Source organism: Pleurodeles waltl, chromosome 4_2, assembly GCF_031143425.1.
Source record: "Pleurodeles waltl isolate 20211129_DDA chromosome 4_2, aPleWal1.hap1.20221129, whole genome shotgun sequence".
Classification (NCBI taxonomy): Eukaryota; Metazoa; Chordata; class Amphibia; order Caudata; family Salamandridae; genus Pleurodeles; species Pleurodeles waltl.
The window spans coordinates 445,059,492-445,073,503 of NC_090443.1; the positions used below are offsets into that span (position 1 = coordinate 445,059,492).

Sequence of the window (14,012 nt, forward strand, 5' to 3'; positions counted from 1 at the left end):
AAAATATAGCACCTGAAAGCATAGATTTGACTGCCTGCAGGGCGCGAGGCTCCCAAAAATAAATTTTGTCGACTCTCACAAAGGTATAAGAACAGTCCTGGACTGTTCTCAGTACGTGTAACATCCGTACTACACGACATTGACCTATGTAGATGACTTCTACCTGACTGATGATGACGTGGTCACACACGTAAGATGGGTGGACAGCATTGTGTTTTTTTTTGCTGAAACAGGCTACAAATGTATTTTTAAGAAAACAAAAATTGCCTCTCTCAGTATCCTATTTTTGAGACACAAGTTACCTGACATAGGAAAGAGCCTGGCGCCCTACTTTCTAGAAAAGTGTGTGTAATTACAACAACCAAATACCATCAAAAAGCTACAATCATTATTGGGCTTTTTCAATTTTGGCAGAACATACATTCCAGATCATGCACAACGCATAAAACGGCTTCATGACTTGATATGTCCAGACTTTTCAAGTAAATATTGGACGGTTGAACACACATGCATTCTCAGAGCATTACAATAGGATATGCATGAAGCAAACCACTTACACACACACACACACACACACACACATATGATAACAAAACAAACTTGGTCATCAGAGTAATTGCTTGTTCCATTGGGTTCTCCTATGTAATATTCAATGAAGGTGATACCCTCCCCATAGCATACAAATCATGTTTGAATTCAACAACTGAACAACGCTTTGCTCCCACTGACAAAATTGTGACTGCTGTTCAGATGGCAGTCATAAAAGAGAGACCTATGGCCCAGGGGGAAATGTATTTTTATTGTGACCCAAATACCTGCCTTAGAGGCTTTGACAAAAGCATTACATCCACAATGGATTCAATGGACCACCTCTCTGATTGACACTGATATTGATTATGAAGGGCATTCAGGGACACCATAGCGACAATGGGTGTCCAACTCCATTTCTTGTCTCCTTATCATCCTGAGGGAAATCCAGTAGTGGAGCGGACAAACTGAGACAGGAAGCAATCCTTAACAGCAAGGGTATTAGGGATGGGTCGTAGTTGGCTTAACCACATATATGGAGTCCAGAGAGCACTAAATAATCGTTCCAGAAGGTCCTAGGGAGGGTGTACCCCAGATGAGGTTCTGGTCGGCATACCTATCTATGTCCCTGATATTGAAGGGCCTGGCACAGTGGCGGCAGACACACCTTTTGACAGAAATTAGTGTGTCACTCTATTGCAGGAATTACAACAGTTTGTGATGAAAATTCATCCACCTATGCCACTACCTTGGGAATGAGGGATTCACCAACAACATCCACCGGCTTGGGGTTCTAGTGTGTGAAAAGATTAATGTAAAGAAATAATTGGGCTCTGCATATCAAGCACCGGTTCCAGTCCTGGGAATACACGGTACCAGTACAGTCATTCTACCACCGCTGCCTTGTTCCAAAGAAAACAGTTTTGCATCAATTGACAATGTCAAGTTACACCATGTGGCCAGTCCTACACAGTAGACCACAGGGACTCCTAAGCAGTTCCCGAACCCCTCTCATTGCAAGAACGGACGTACCTATTCACAATTTGAGCAATATTGATGGGACTTCCCTGAGCTTGGGGATGGTGGAACATGAACTTTCATTAGTACCTATCTCTACATCATCAATAAGAGATGTCCAAAGTTCTGAGTTGTCTTTCTCTAACTCTACACAAACCAATGGAATTGCTTATTACGAACAAGCAAGCAATACTTCTGCCAGTTCTCCTTCTCCAACACCGGCTTCAGTAAGTGCACAAACTCCTTTGGGTATTTTGCTGACATCAATAATTCCTTTTCACATTTTTCAGTACCTTCACAGCTGCATCTGTATCAAAATCATGTAAGCTATATAATTGGCTAAAAACTATCTGATTCGTAAATGAAGTTCTCTATGGGATCTTGTTAACTGTGCTTGCCTTCCTTCTTTGGATTGGTTTTGTCATCATTTTCTTTCTGCTGATACATCGTCAATACCTTCCGGAACATTCTGCGGTTGAGCTGGTGGATCAGGTTTTAAAGCCTCATCTATCATCACATAAGTTCTGCAGAGACTTGTCCCTAGTGAACATTTCATCTATTCCGATTCAAGATGGGACTGTTTGGGATAAAGTTCCTTTTGATATATTCGGGCCAACAGAAATTATTCATATTCCATTCCATATATATTCAATGAATGATATAATAACATCTGGGGTGGTTTCTGATGATTGGGATGTGAAAATAGTTGATTCTATGCTTTCTGGGCTTGAATATTATAATGTGTTTGAAAGTGAAGATGTTTACCAAACAGCAGCAAATTATGGGGAAATCCTCTGTTACCATCATTTCGAACACCACGTTATACATAAAGCCAGCACCCCTAGAGCTGTTTCCACACAATGGGAACATTGTCCAACTCTGCCAGTGGGGAGTTCTAAAACATATGTAGAAAGTGTTGGCATATTCTACTGGGCATGAGGTTAACAACCCTGAGTGCTATTATTTGAAACTGCCTCCTATGGAATCAAAGAATGTCCCGTTTACAGACACCAAATTAATTTATTCTGATTCCTTTGCTTCCCCGATGGCTAATGAAGGCTATGAATACTGGTCAAAGTCGACTGACTTAAAGAGTGTGTGGGGAAGTAAAAATTGGCAAACACAGGATTGGGAAGCTTTGTTTGGAGCATGACTTGTTCTGTTGCAAATTATTTCCCTTAAATGAAACTGTACAACAAAACAAACTGTTTAGGTTTAGCACAGATTGAGGATTTGAGTGCGCCTGTATCCAATCACCAGCTAAATTTGGCAAATGGCAAAATATTTTAAATGTCACTGAAGAACCGCTGGACGGGTGGGTCTGAACAGCACGACATGTGGGTCCAAAATGAAACAATTAATTCAACACTTTCAGGTCCAAAAGGGTGGTTACCGTGGCCAGTGGACACAAATGGTTGTCATGCACATTTTGTAAACTCCACAGGAGGTTTTAGAGCGAGTAGACCTGACCCTCGTTACATATCATCACAACACTGATATCACCACCACATGTATCAAGGGCAAATTATGTCAACGGTTGAAATCTTCCACACTAGCAGCTGTTAAAGGACAGCTTAGAAAACACAGACTTTCAAGATTTCTTGTTAGGACCAAGAAAACCATGCACAAAGCACTTCTTGTATACAATATATAACAACATTTGGAAATGTTCACAAAAAGAAGCCACCACCCGGTTGAGGCAAACAGATCAGGAAAACCTCCAGAAATCTCTAGCCGTTTTAGATAATGGTGTGAACATTTGTCCAACTGCATTTACACCCTGAACAATTTTGTTTCATCTGCAATTGGCATCATACAAAATGATATCTCAATTTTTTACACCATGGGCAGTCAACTTAGGTCCATTATGCAGTAAAGTTGGACGTTACATGTTCTGAAAATCGGTCGCGTACCCTGGCAACATGTCAGTTCCAGGGATCTGTTTTCAGCATTTAATTTGACGTGAAAGCCACAAATAATGGCTAAGAAAGAAGAAACGTATACTATGTTAAACATCCAAAAGTTAGAAAAGGTGCCTTTCTCTGTGGTGGAAATACTATCTGCAGTTTGGTTATACACAGGGTTATTAATCTGTCCATTTCAATAAGTCATTTGATGATCTGTAAACAGCTGCCCTTGCATGAAGAATGAATGCTTCAGCTGCAAATTTAGCTTGGTGTCTGAAGGGTGCTCCTGTCCCTCTGATTAGTCCAGCGTACCAGGTGCTCTCGAATGGGAGTTATGTGATGCTGAACGGAGAAAGCTGTTGTGGTGGAATGTGAGCCGGAATTAACTACGTAGTTTCGGTCTCCCAAACTGTAACTTGCTGCAGAAATTTACTTTTTCCCGCAACGCAAGAGATAAGCAGCATCTTCATATTTGCCATATTACCTTCAGCAACACACTCCATATTTTCGAGTGTTTTGGGGGGTTCCCTTCTACTGTGGCATTAATTGGTGGTATTTTGCTGTTGCTATTTTTCATTCGCAATGGTTGCCCCATCTCAACAAGGAGGACTGATGGCTCTCCCACCAGCCCAACTGTGCCTTGAACGCATGATGCAGCATTTAGGAGCATCACTACTGGAAGAACTGGAGTCCAACTGGTCTTTGTCATTCAGACCAGTTCGGCATTGCGTGCAGGCCATCTTTCAATGTTTGTCGTGACTATCTGAACACGCATCTGAAGTCTGTCTTGCTATGCAGCGCGTACTTTCTTTGGACGCAGATCTGCTGATTTTCTCGATGAGGGTTCATTACCACACTTGCACACTGAGATTATGGTTGGTACGAGAAGCTTCCTACGAGCCACCCTTTGTGAAACAAGTGACTCCTGGTGCTACAACACCTGGCACTTCACTGCATGCTGTCCCCTCGGCCGGAGCAGTGGCTGATGCAACGGAACATGAGTGCTCCATCGCTTTCCTTGACAACGACCTGATTATTTTGTCACCTGCCGAATTGGAGTCTTTCCTGAATACAATTATAATTGATGATATTGGCAAATTTTTAAAAGATCATGATTTTTGCGGACATCTGACCTTATTTGTTGGAATGTTTTATCTTAAACTTCTAAAATGACTTTTTAAATTTGGCTTGCTCTTGGTCTGTCCTGTTTGTCAACATGGACATTTTATCTCCTTTTATATACATTTAATTTAGCATGCTTTGATAAGACTTGGTGCAGATATAGCGATTTTAGCAGTAGGTTATATTTTTATAGACCTGGGCACTCTCGACCAGACAAATGGGGGGGTGTCATGAGATTATTTTAGTGATATGTAGCCACATTTATTTTACTTTGGGTCTGAGGTCTGTGCCCTCTCATCTAGTCAAATGTAATTGTATTCTTCTTGTTATTTTAGCAAGGCTTCATTTCAGTGGTGATGTTTTATTATTTTATATCAGTTTCCCTTCCACACAGAATTGTTATTTATTTCTCTGCACAACATTTCATCCTGTGCTCACTCCAAAGCTATACACAAATGTTTACAGGGTATTGCCAGTCCAGATAGTAAAATGTCTACCCTGCACAGAATAATGTGTTGTCACGCTAGGGCTGTTCTCAGAACAACAAAATGGTTTATTATAAAACAACGTGTTGTCTCCACCAACTTAGAGCTTGCCATCTGATGCTGCACATTATTGCAGTCTCTGCTGAAACCTCACACTTCATATTTATCTACATGGGAGAACTCCCAGTAGACTAACAGAACTCTTCATTACCTCTAACAGGTATTGGGATTGGGCTTCCTGCCTGAGACTAGAAGTGCGTATTAGGGCTATCACTGCTATTTGCTCTTATTTAGAAACTTAGTAGTGCAGGTAGGGATATCAGGGACGCTACTGTGACACTAAGGTGGGACTCTTCCTCTGTTTCACTTTCCTGATCACTACTGTAGTAGTGTTGTGTTTCATTATCCTCATAATCGAAATTCATGCCTTTTTATATAGAACGTAGTTAGTTCTATAAAACCATAGAATCAAGATTCTGCCTCTATTTGTCTTTGCAAGTATGAGACTTGTATTACTGACAGAAAGGGGTACAATCTGTTCTACCACACTTCCCTGAGGAGTCTGAGTGTCAAGCGATAGGCTGCCACAGACCACCTTTACTTTTGATACTGATGAGGTGCTGCTAGCTAGCCAGAAGGGTTAGGCTGACAGCTGTCACACGGTGTGGGATCAGACTTAGTCTCCCATACTCAGTGATGCTGCCACCCAAAATCTAGCAGTCTTGTTACTATAACGGGAATCTATGAAAACTTTAATGGGGGATGTTAACTCTGGTGCTAATGTATTGCTTGTGATTTCCATCATTGTCTGGAATATTGTTGTCAATGTGATCGTCGGATCTGTAAATGCTGGCGTTGATGGGTGTGATATTGTCACAGGTATCATCGTCAACGGTGTTGTCTTCTACAGTGCTGCCGTTGATGTTCACAGTCGATGTCCACGTCGACGATGGCAGAATCTTTGTGGACGAGATAGGTGCGTCAACGGCTCTCGTTCTTTAAAGATGGAGTGCAGGGTTGAGAACAGGCCCCCTCTTTGGAGATTAGTTTTCTTTTCTCCTTTCTTAGAGGGTCTTTATGATGGGTCTTTAAGGCCTTCCTGCTCTCTTCAGATGTCCCTCAGTCAGAGGATCTTGCCCTCTTATGTGACCTCTCGGAGGTGTCACTGTTTTCCTCAAAGTGGTGGATTTCTGAGTTTTAGCCTTCTGTAGCCACAGAAGTAGCCTCCCCTCCCTGTCCTTTAATGTCTTAGTTGAGAAATGTTGACATATTTCTCACTCCTTCACCTAATACTTGGGATAGGGGAAATAAAGACAGGCCTTATGTGGGTCATTCACATGCAGTTGTTTTCTTCCACAGATTTTGCAGGTTCTGTAAAGCCAGGGTGTGAATGCGGTCTGCATTGGTCCTGCAGCTCTTTGGCTCTGTATCAAACAGTGCTTTAGATACGGTCTGTCCTTTTCCTGCAACTCTTTCAGCTGTGCAAGGAGCAGGGCTTTAAATACTGCCTACATTCATTTTCAATTCTGCCTACACGCGATACTGCAGTTACTTCGACCGTGCATAGAGTGTAGCTGTCACTATTGGCTGCATTCATCCGGCAGCTAGAGTCTTGTGGAGCAGAGCTCTCAATACTATTTGCATTCACCTTACATCTCGTCCCACTAGATTGTTTAAAATATTAGGAATACTTCACTTACGACCCACTGCGCCATGTAGGGAGCAGGGTCTTCTCTATTATTTCTATTTCTACTTTATCATTCCTAGCTATATGTAAAACAGGGTCACCAGTACCTATTTGAGATCAGATTTCTGCAAATATAGGACACAGCTTTCTAAACTACCTGTACTTATCCGACATTTTCTCTCCCTCTACATGTGGAGAGGTTTTTCATCACAAGGGGTATCGACATACAATAACCGAAGACTAGTACAGTATATGGTATTAAATTGACAGCAGCATAGAAGAATCAGTGTGTGATGGTGGACAATGCCTAGGATCATGTAACTGGACTAGTACTCGACAGCACACTGTAGAGAATATATTTATATATATAAATCGGAGTTATTTAAACCTGACGAGATGCCACCACTGTCTGAATCAGTGTACACCACCACCAATTTCTCATGCACTACACTTCAGTAGAAAGGTAGGAGATGTCACCAATACTGATATTATAGCCCATGTCCTCCCCTTTCCCATCCTATAGCTTTCAGGTGACAGGGGGAAGATGCAACACTTTGTACCACTGGACATCTCTTGCTCAAGCCAGACAACTGAACAGCTTCAACTACACATGCCCTATGCCCCATGCTCTATACTCGCTGGATGTGGATCACTTTTGTCCTTAAATCTATAATTATTTGCACATCTTACCTTCCAGGATGCTGACGTCACTACTCCCTTAGTTCGTGCTCCTGCATCAAGCCCTGAAGTGATACCTGGTGGAGAGAACGGACACACCAGCCTTAGTGAAGCACAATCAATAATTTCAACAGCAGTGCTGTTTCATCGACCATCGATAATAAGGTTGAAAATTATGACAGCCTTGCGATTTAGGATGTTTGTCAAGTTGTATTTTATTGTCCTTATTTTAATTTTTCAGTAGCATAGCAAGGGATCAGGTTCATTAATACAAACACTTATTATGGGTCATAATCCATTGGTTTGGTAGTATAAAAAAATCATAATTGTAGTGCATTGGGCCCATCGCTTCCCTGGAACTCCATGACCACTGTATTCGGTACACTACTGAAGGGCTACAACCCTCTATTTTTTTGCACTGTATGCAGCTGTAAGCAATGTTCTGCTTGCTATTTATTCAGATAAATATACATAATACCCTACCTTCCTAATAATTTACTGACACAAAGTGATTAAACTAGAAAGATAACATAAAACAGTGGAGTTAGGCAAGAGGGCGTGGAAACTGAATTCGAAAGCAGCGCAAATGCAAGCTTGAAGATAGCTTTCCAATAAGAATATACATCAATGGAATGGCAACAAATCTTTAATTACATTCGTACCCCAATCAAAGCTCTAATCACGATTACTAAGACCAGTCTACTAATATCCACAGCAGAAAATAATATTTAGATTTACATTCACCTAGACCCAGTTTGAGGAATGACATAGCAGGGAGTTCGTTCAGAAAGCTGTCAGCATCTTAGGGACAAGCTGCCCAACGAGAGCAACAGTTTTCACAGAACTTGGCATATTTCTGCCATCAATTTCTAATCAGTACACCAATCTATAAAATATGCAGAATATTTAGCGCCAATTGATAATAACATAGCAGGGAGTAAATACCACGAGGTGCATTGTTTACTTCTTATTAATTAGATGCCTTTTTTAGGTCTCGATCCACAGACAGCTTTAGCCGAGGAAAACCTATTATAAAAAATGCAGTACATAGAGTGGGGTTTGGGCCAGTGCCCTGCTCATGATTCGATGGTTTTCTTGTCTGTCTCAGTTTTCATTTTCAACAACTTCCCTACCTATTCTAGTATCCTCTTCTAGAGCACAGCTTCCTAAATAAATTCATATTTGATTAATTGTATCCTTCCACTGTTGAGGTGAGGGTGTTATACTTTTAAATGGAACAATTCCTTCTGGATAATAACCTAGTTTCAACTCCAAACTACCAAACTCTCCAGTATGAACAACTCACAACTCCCACTAATCTCAGTCTACAATCAATTGTATGCTAATACAAACACACCAGCATATACGCTATGAAGAAATGATCCCTTCTTGCCTCGAGAGCGATTATTTCCTGCTAGCAAAGCATTCATCCCAGGATCCATGTATCAGCAACAAAATGGAGATCAGAACAAAACTATGATGGGCACCAATCAGTAAGTACGAACTGTCAGAAGACCTGTACTGTATCAGGCGGCAACTGATCCAGAAGACTATCAAAATATGCGAGAAACTGCAAGTCTACAAAAAAATCTCAATCTTTAGGCTAATAAACCTCATGGACAGATGAGAAATTTTTGTAAAATTAATTCTCCAATATCTGAACAATTGGGCCACAGAGAATTCCATCCTAAACACCGCACAGGGTGGTTTTAGAAGTGGTCTAGTTTACAAATTAAAAAAAAAAAAAACAATTGCAACTGTTTTCTGTATTCTTAAATTTCCTGCAAGCCTTTGCTTTAGTCTACCGTTTCTCAACCCATGCATCTTGACCCACTGTTGGCTTGCCAGCCAAATTTTGGTGGGTTGCAAAAGTCCAAGGAATAAATGAAGCCTTTAAATTCTGCATTTATCTAGTCATATTCGCTTCAATGACAAAGGTAGAATGTCAGACCTAAAAACTACTCTCACTTTGCCATTAGAGAAAGTAAAGTAAAGTGAATTATGCGATAATCTCGCTGGAAAGCGTGAAAGGAAAGGCTGTTGCATGACATCTTAAACACAACGAAATGTAAATAAATACCTGTAAAATGTGTACTGTTGACATTCAGAAGATAGGAAAGAAAAAATGAAGCATCCTTTTTTGTAATTCTGAAGTGTGATGGAAACACACTTCCACATTATCATTTGTGTGTAATATAGTTTTGTGTGTGTGTCTGCAAATTTTGTGGACATTTCAATGGAAAAATGTGCTGCCTGTAAATGGCACTGCACAACCACACGATGCTTTATTTACATTAAACAAATCACCAGCTTCTTGTCCAATAAAGCAAAGTGAATCGTGAAAATTTGTCATTCTAAAAATTGTGCTGTGCTTCTAAAAGGTTTGGGAACCATTGCTTTAGTGAATCGCCAACTGTTCTGGAGCAAACGAAAGAGTGTGGGCGTACCACCAGATCTCCTGAGAATTGCAGCAGGCCTTTACAGGAAATCAACGGGCTCATGTCTGGGCAAGTCCGAACAAGTAAAAGTCAAATAAATTTACAACAAGCAGTGAAGTAAAATAGGGCTGTATACTAGCCCCACTGCCCTCTAACTTATAAACAAATGACATGTACAGTAAACTCTTGGAAGCTTCTGGCAATGCTCCAGGTATAAGCAATGTGACGACCCCACTGTGCTATGCAGACTACTCAATATTACTAGATAGCACATGAAATACTTTACACCACAATTTAGACAACATGGAAAAATAGTTGCCATAAAACTATCTAGTCATCAGCCCATCAAAAATACATTTTGGGGTACACAATCGAAAAAAGGACTACAGAGACTGTCTACACTGTGAAATGAAAATACTGAACATTGCAGAACCATCAAATACCTAGGTGTAAATAATCAACTAAGTATTGTGGGAACTTCATCTGGAGAACAGCCTAGCTAGGTCTCCAGGTCCTGCCAAAGGTTTATTAACATTTGTTAGGTTGCATGGTAAAGTGGCTCCACAAATCCTGGAAACTGATCCAAGACAAAGTTGGGGGCATATACTACCAAAGCAGAAATCTGAAGAAATGCAACCAACATATATCAGCAAACAACCACCTCGTCTAAAGCATGTAGAAAAAAAGCACTTGGTCTCCCTTATTTATTTATAACAGTGTTTCCCACAGGTCGCCAACCGATTTCTGGTGGTTGCGAAACAGCAATAAATAATAATGCCTTTACATTTTGTATTTATCCTGTCACAGTTGATGTGCTTCAAAGACAGAGGTCAAATGGCAGGATATGTCTTTGGACAAACTGCTGCTTATTCTTTTAGCATGGAAAATTGGTGTTTACTTTCTTTCTATGAATGTAAAGGGAGGCAAGTTAAGTGAACTATGTGACAATCATGCTGGGGTGTAAAAGCAAAGACTGTCATTTTTTAAAACAAACAACAACATTTAAATACCTATAAATGAACAGTACACATATTCCAGAATATATCAGCAGTTAGGGAAGCAAAACTGAGGCTTTTTTTAAATTCTGAAGTGTGATGGAAACAAAGATGTTAATAGGATCAAAACAAATCAAGACACTTACTTCGTGATGTATATATTATTTTAATTAAAAACTTGATTTCCAAACATTACCATTTCTGTTTTATATAGGTTTAGCAGTATAAATGTAGGTCTGTGCAAGTTTAGTGGCCATTTGAATGGAAAATTTGCTCTCTGTAAATGACGGTGCACTACTACAAGATCCTTTAGTAATATATTTGTGACTATGCTCCAAAATGCACCACTAGTTACATACTACACCCTTACCACTGCTGCGGAATATATTTGCTACACATTGTATGAAGCTAGTATTTTTCACAATATCTAGGACTTCTGTGGTGTAACACTGATGTCAGCATTCTTACTCTGAAAAGTGTTCCAGCAGCACTAGTGCAAAGGTACTGAAATATGTCCCTAAGTCCAGTTTAAAAAAAACACCCTTATAAGTAACCCCAAGGAAGAAACTGGATGAGCCTTCCAGTATTTTTGTTGCTGGTTTTTGTTTACTTCAGAAAGCCATTTCAAAAGAGATTTTCCTTACTATACATGATCATGACGCAATCATTCCACATGTGCATGCCTTTCACACAAATTGAAAAATATGGATGTGCCCTAACAGCCAGAGTTGCTGATTTTGGCCCTGGAGAATCAGGCCTGGGCATAGGTCATGGACAACTTACTTCATCTGCTGTTTAAAATAAAATTGTGATCTTATGTAATGTAATCTGGTGCTCACGTAAAGCGATCCAATGCCCTTGGACAGTGTTTGCGCTATATAAAACTGCAACATTTATATTTATATATTTGAGATGTCATCAGTGATGCCACTGACCATGTTATAAGTGATGTAATATGTGAGGTCCTAAGCAGTGCATTGCCGGGCAGTTGCCAGCAGGTAGTAAAAGCTAGTAACAAGTTTTCACAGATAAAAGGTTTTTTTGACTTGACTACATATTTAGCACTTTTTGAATAATCTTCACAAACTTTACCAAAAAAAAGTGTGACCAAGAATCTTGTTGTGCATGTGATGTTTCGGGGAGACCCTTTAAGGGGGGGTGGATGAGGAAAAAAAAGACAAATGTGGGGGGAGGGGTTTGAAGAAAAAAAAAAGCATTTCCCATTTTAATTTCCAAAGGGATTTTGAACAGGACTACAGCCCGAACTGCTGGACGGAATACACCAAATTCGGCAGAAAGCTAGCTTTTGCTTAAGAAAGAAGCTTTTTTGTTATTTAGAGTAAATCCATTCATCAATTTTTGAAATAGTCAAAGAAAATCAAATTTGTATCTGGAAACACAAAGGCTTTGTGAATACTCCCAATCTTGTGCAAAGATCTGACTGGCTGCCAACACTTCAACCAGGAAGTGTTGGCAGCCATTTTGAGAGACTGCTTCAGCAGAGCCTAAAAAAAAAACGAAAAGGGGGCAGGGTATTGTTACCTTAGCCCTCTAGCCTTGGTGCAAGGGTACCCCAGGGACTACCCCACCTTAAAAGTAATTGATGTTATAATCAAACACACCCCCACACACACAAAAAAGACAAGAGTGGACTCCCACACTTGCTTTTCATTTTGCCTTCAGGTCGGCCAGGTTTGCGGGGGGAGGGGGTGGAGGGAGGGAATAAAAAAAAAATAATAATAAAAAAAAAAATAGGAGGGGGGCACATGGTAACCCCCTCCCCCCTAGGGCTTATGAAAGCCTGGGGCACTGCTTATTAGGTTTGTGGGGGTGTGCGCCCGGGGCAAAAGTTGTTAAGTTGAAGTTGATGCAGGGGCCTGTGCGGCCCCCCTGCAGACCTGAGGGCAAAAACACCCCCAGGCAAATGCAAATTATTTATGCAGGTGGGCCTGCTGAGCCCACCCACACCCCAGGGAACGCCACCTCCCTGGGGCAAAACTTGATGAAATATTGAAGGGAGCAGGTATACAGCCCAGGCCCATGCCCCCCCCCCCCCCACCTGCAGCCCTGAGGACCACCAACACCCCTGAGCAAAACTTCTAACATGAAACACCCCTCCCCCCGGGCAGACCTGGGGACCGCCAACTCCCAGGGCATTAAGTATGATATATGGGGGACCCATGCGCCCCCTCCATCGCACCACACCCAGCTCCCTGGGGCAATTCATAGAATTTATGCGCCCCCCACCCACAGTCCCAGGGACCGCCACCTCCCCGGGCTGAAATTAATTAATGTAGTGGGGTTGCCGCGAACCCACTGCCCAGGGGTCTGGAAGCTGGAGGAGTGCTGCGCGGACCCCCTTGTGGAGCCATAGATGTTCCTGGGGAACACCACCATCCAGGGCCAGCTCATGCTACCTCTTGAGGTACATCTTTTTGCCATCAAAATCTTTGGGTTGAAATGTCATATGTATGTCTGGGAACTGTATAGCAAAGTGACACCTGTGGCCTAGAGGTTAAGGTCTCAGGCCCTCACTCTGAAGGTTGAGGGTTCCAGTCTAGGTGTGTCAGTAGTCGTAGTCCTACTTTAATTACTTTTCAAATTCAAATATTTAAGGTATATACCAAAATGTAATCAGACTCTTTTTACTTACCAAATACATTTTACCAAATACATTTTTCTTTTCATTTTGTCCTAAAATATCTCATTCTAAGAATATCTTTCATTAAGGTGTAGAAAAACCCCTGGGTGGTGATAGGGTATTGGCCACAAGGTCTGGCCGGATGCCACGCCCTGCAGCCAACCCATGCCACACCTGGCTGAAGGAAGTGCTTGGCCTGGGGTTGGCAGGTTATAAGGGGTTTGCACAGGGCCTGCCCTGCAGCCCACCCCGTGTGTGACACTGGGGTGGGTGGTTATAGGAGCTTGGCAGCAGGGTCAGGCCTTTGGCGAACCCCTGCCGTGCTTGGCCGAAGGCCATGCATGGCTCGGGATTGGGTGGTTATATGAGGTTGGACATGCATGGCAGTGGTTTAATTAATCTATAGTAATTACATTTATTTTACATTAAAAACCACAGAAATTCACTGTAAAAAACACAAATTCACTAAAAAAAACAATGGATACAGAGACGTTATAGTTAAGAAATATAATTA

The 14,012-nt window shown here is 41.4% G+C and overlaps 1 protein-coding gene across 2 annotated transcripts in view; it reads right to left on the reverse strand.

Moving 5' to 3' along the window:
- EVI5L (ecotropic viral integration site 5 like) overlaps positions 1-14,012 on the reverse strand; it is a 1,467,274-nt gene that overhangs the window by 959,814 nt on the left and 493,448 nt on the right. For both annotated transcript variants that reach the window (XM_069231736.1, XM_069231735.1), the window contains exon 2: positions 7,437-7,501. The gene's annotated coding sequence lies outside the window, so the exon portion shown is untranslated. The remainder of the gene's footprint in view (positions 1-7,436; positions 7,502-14,012) is intronic.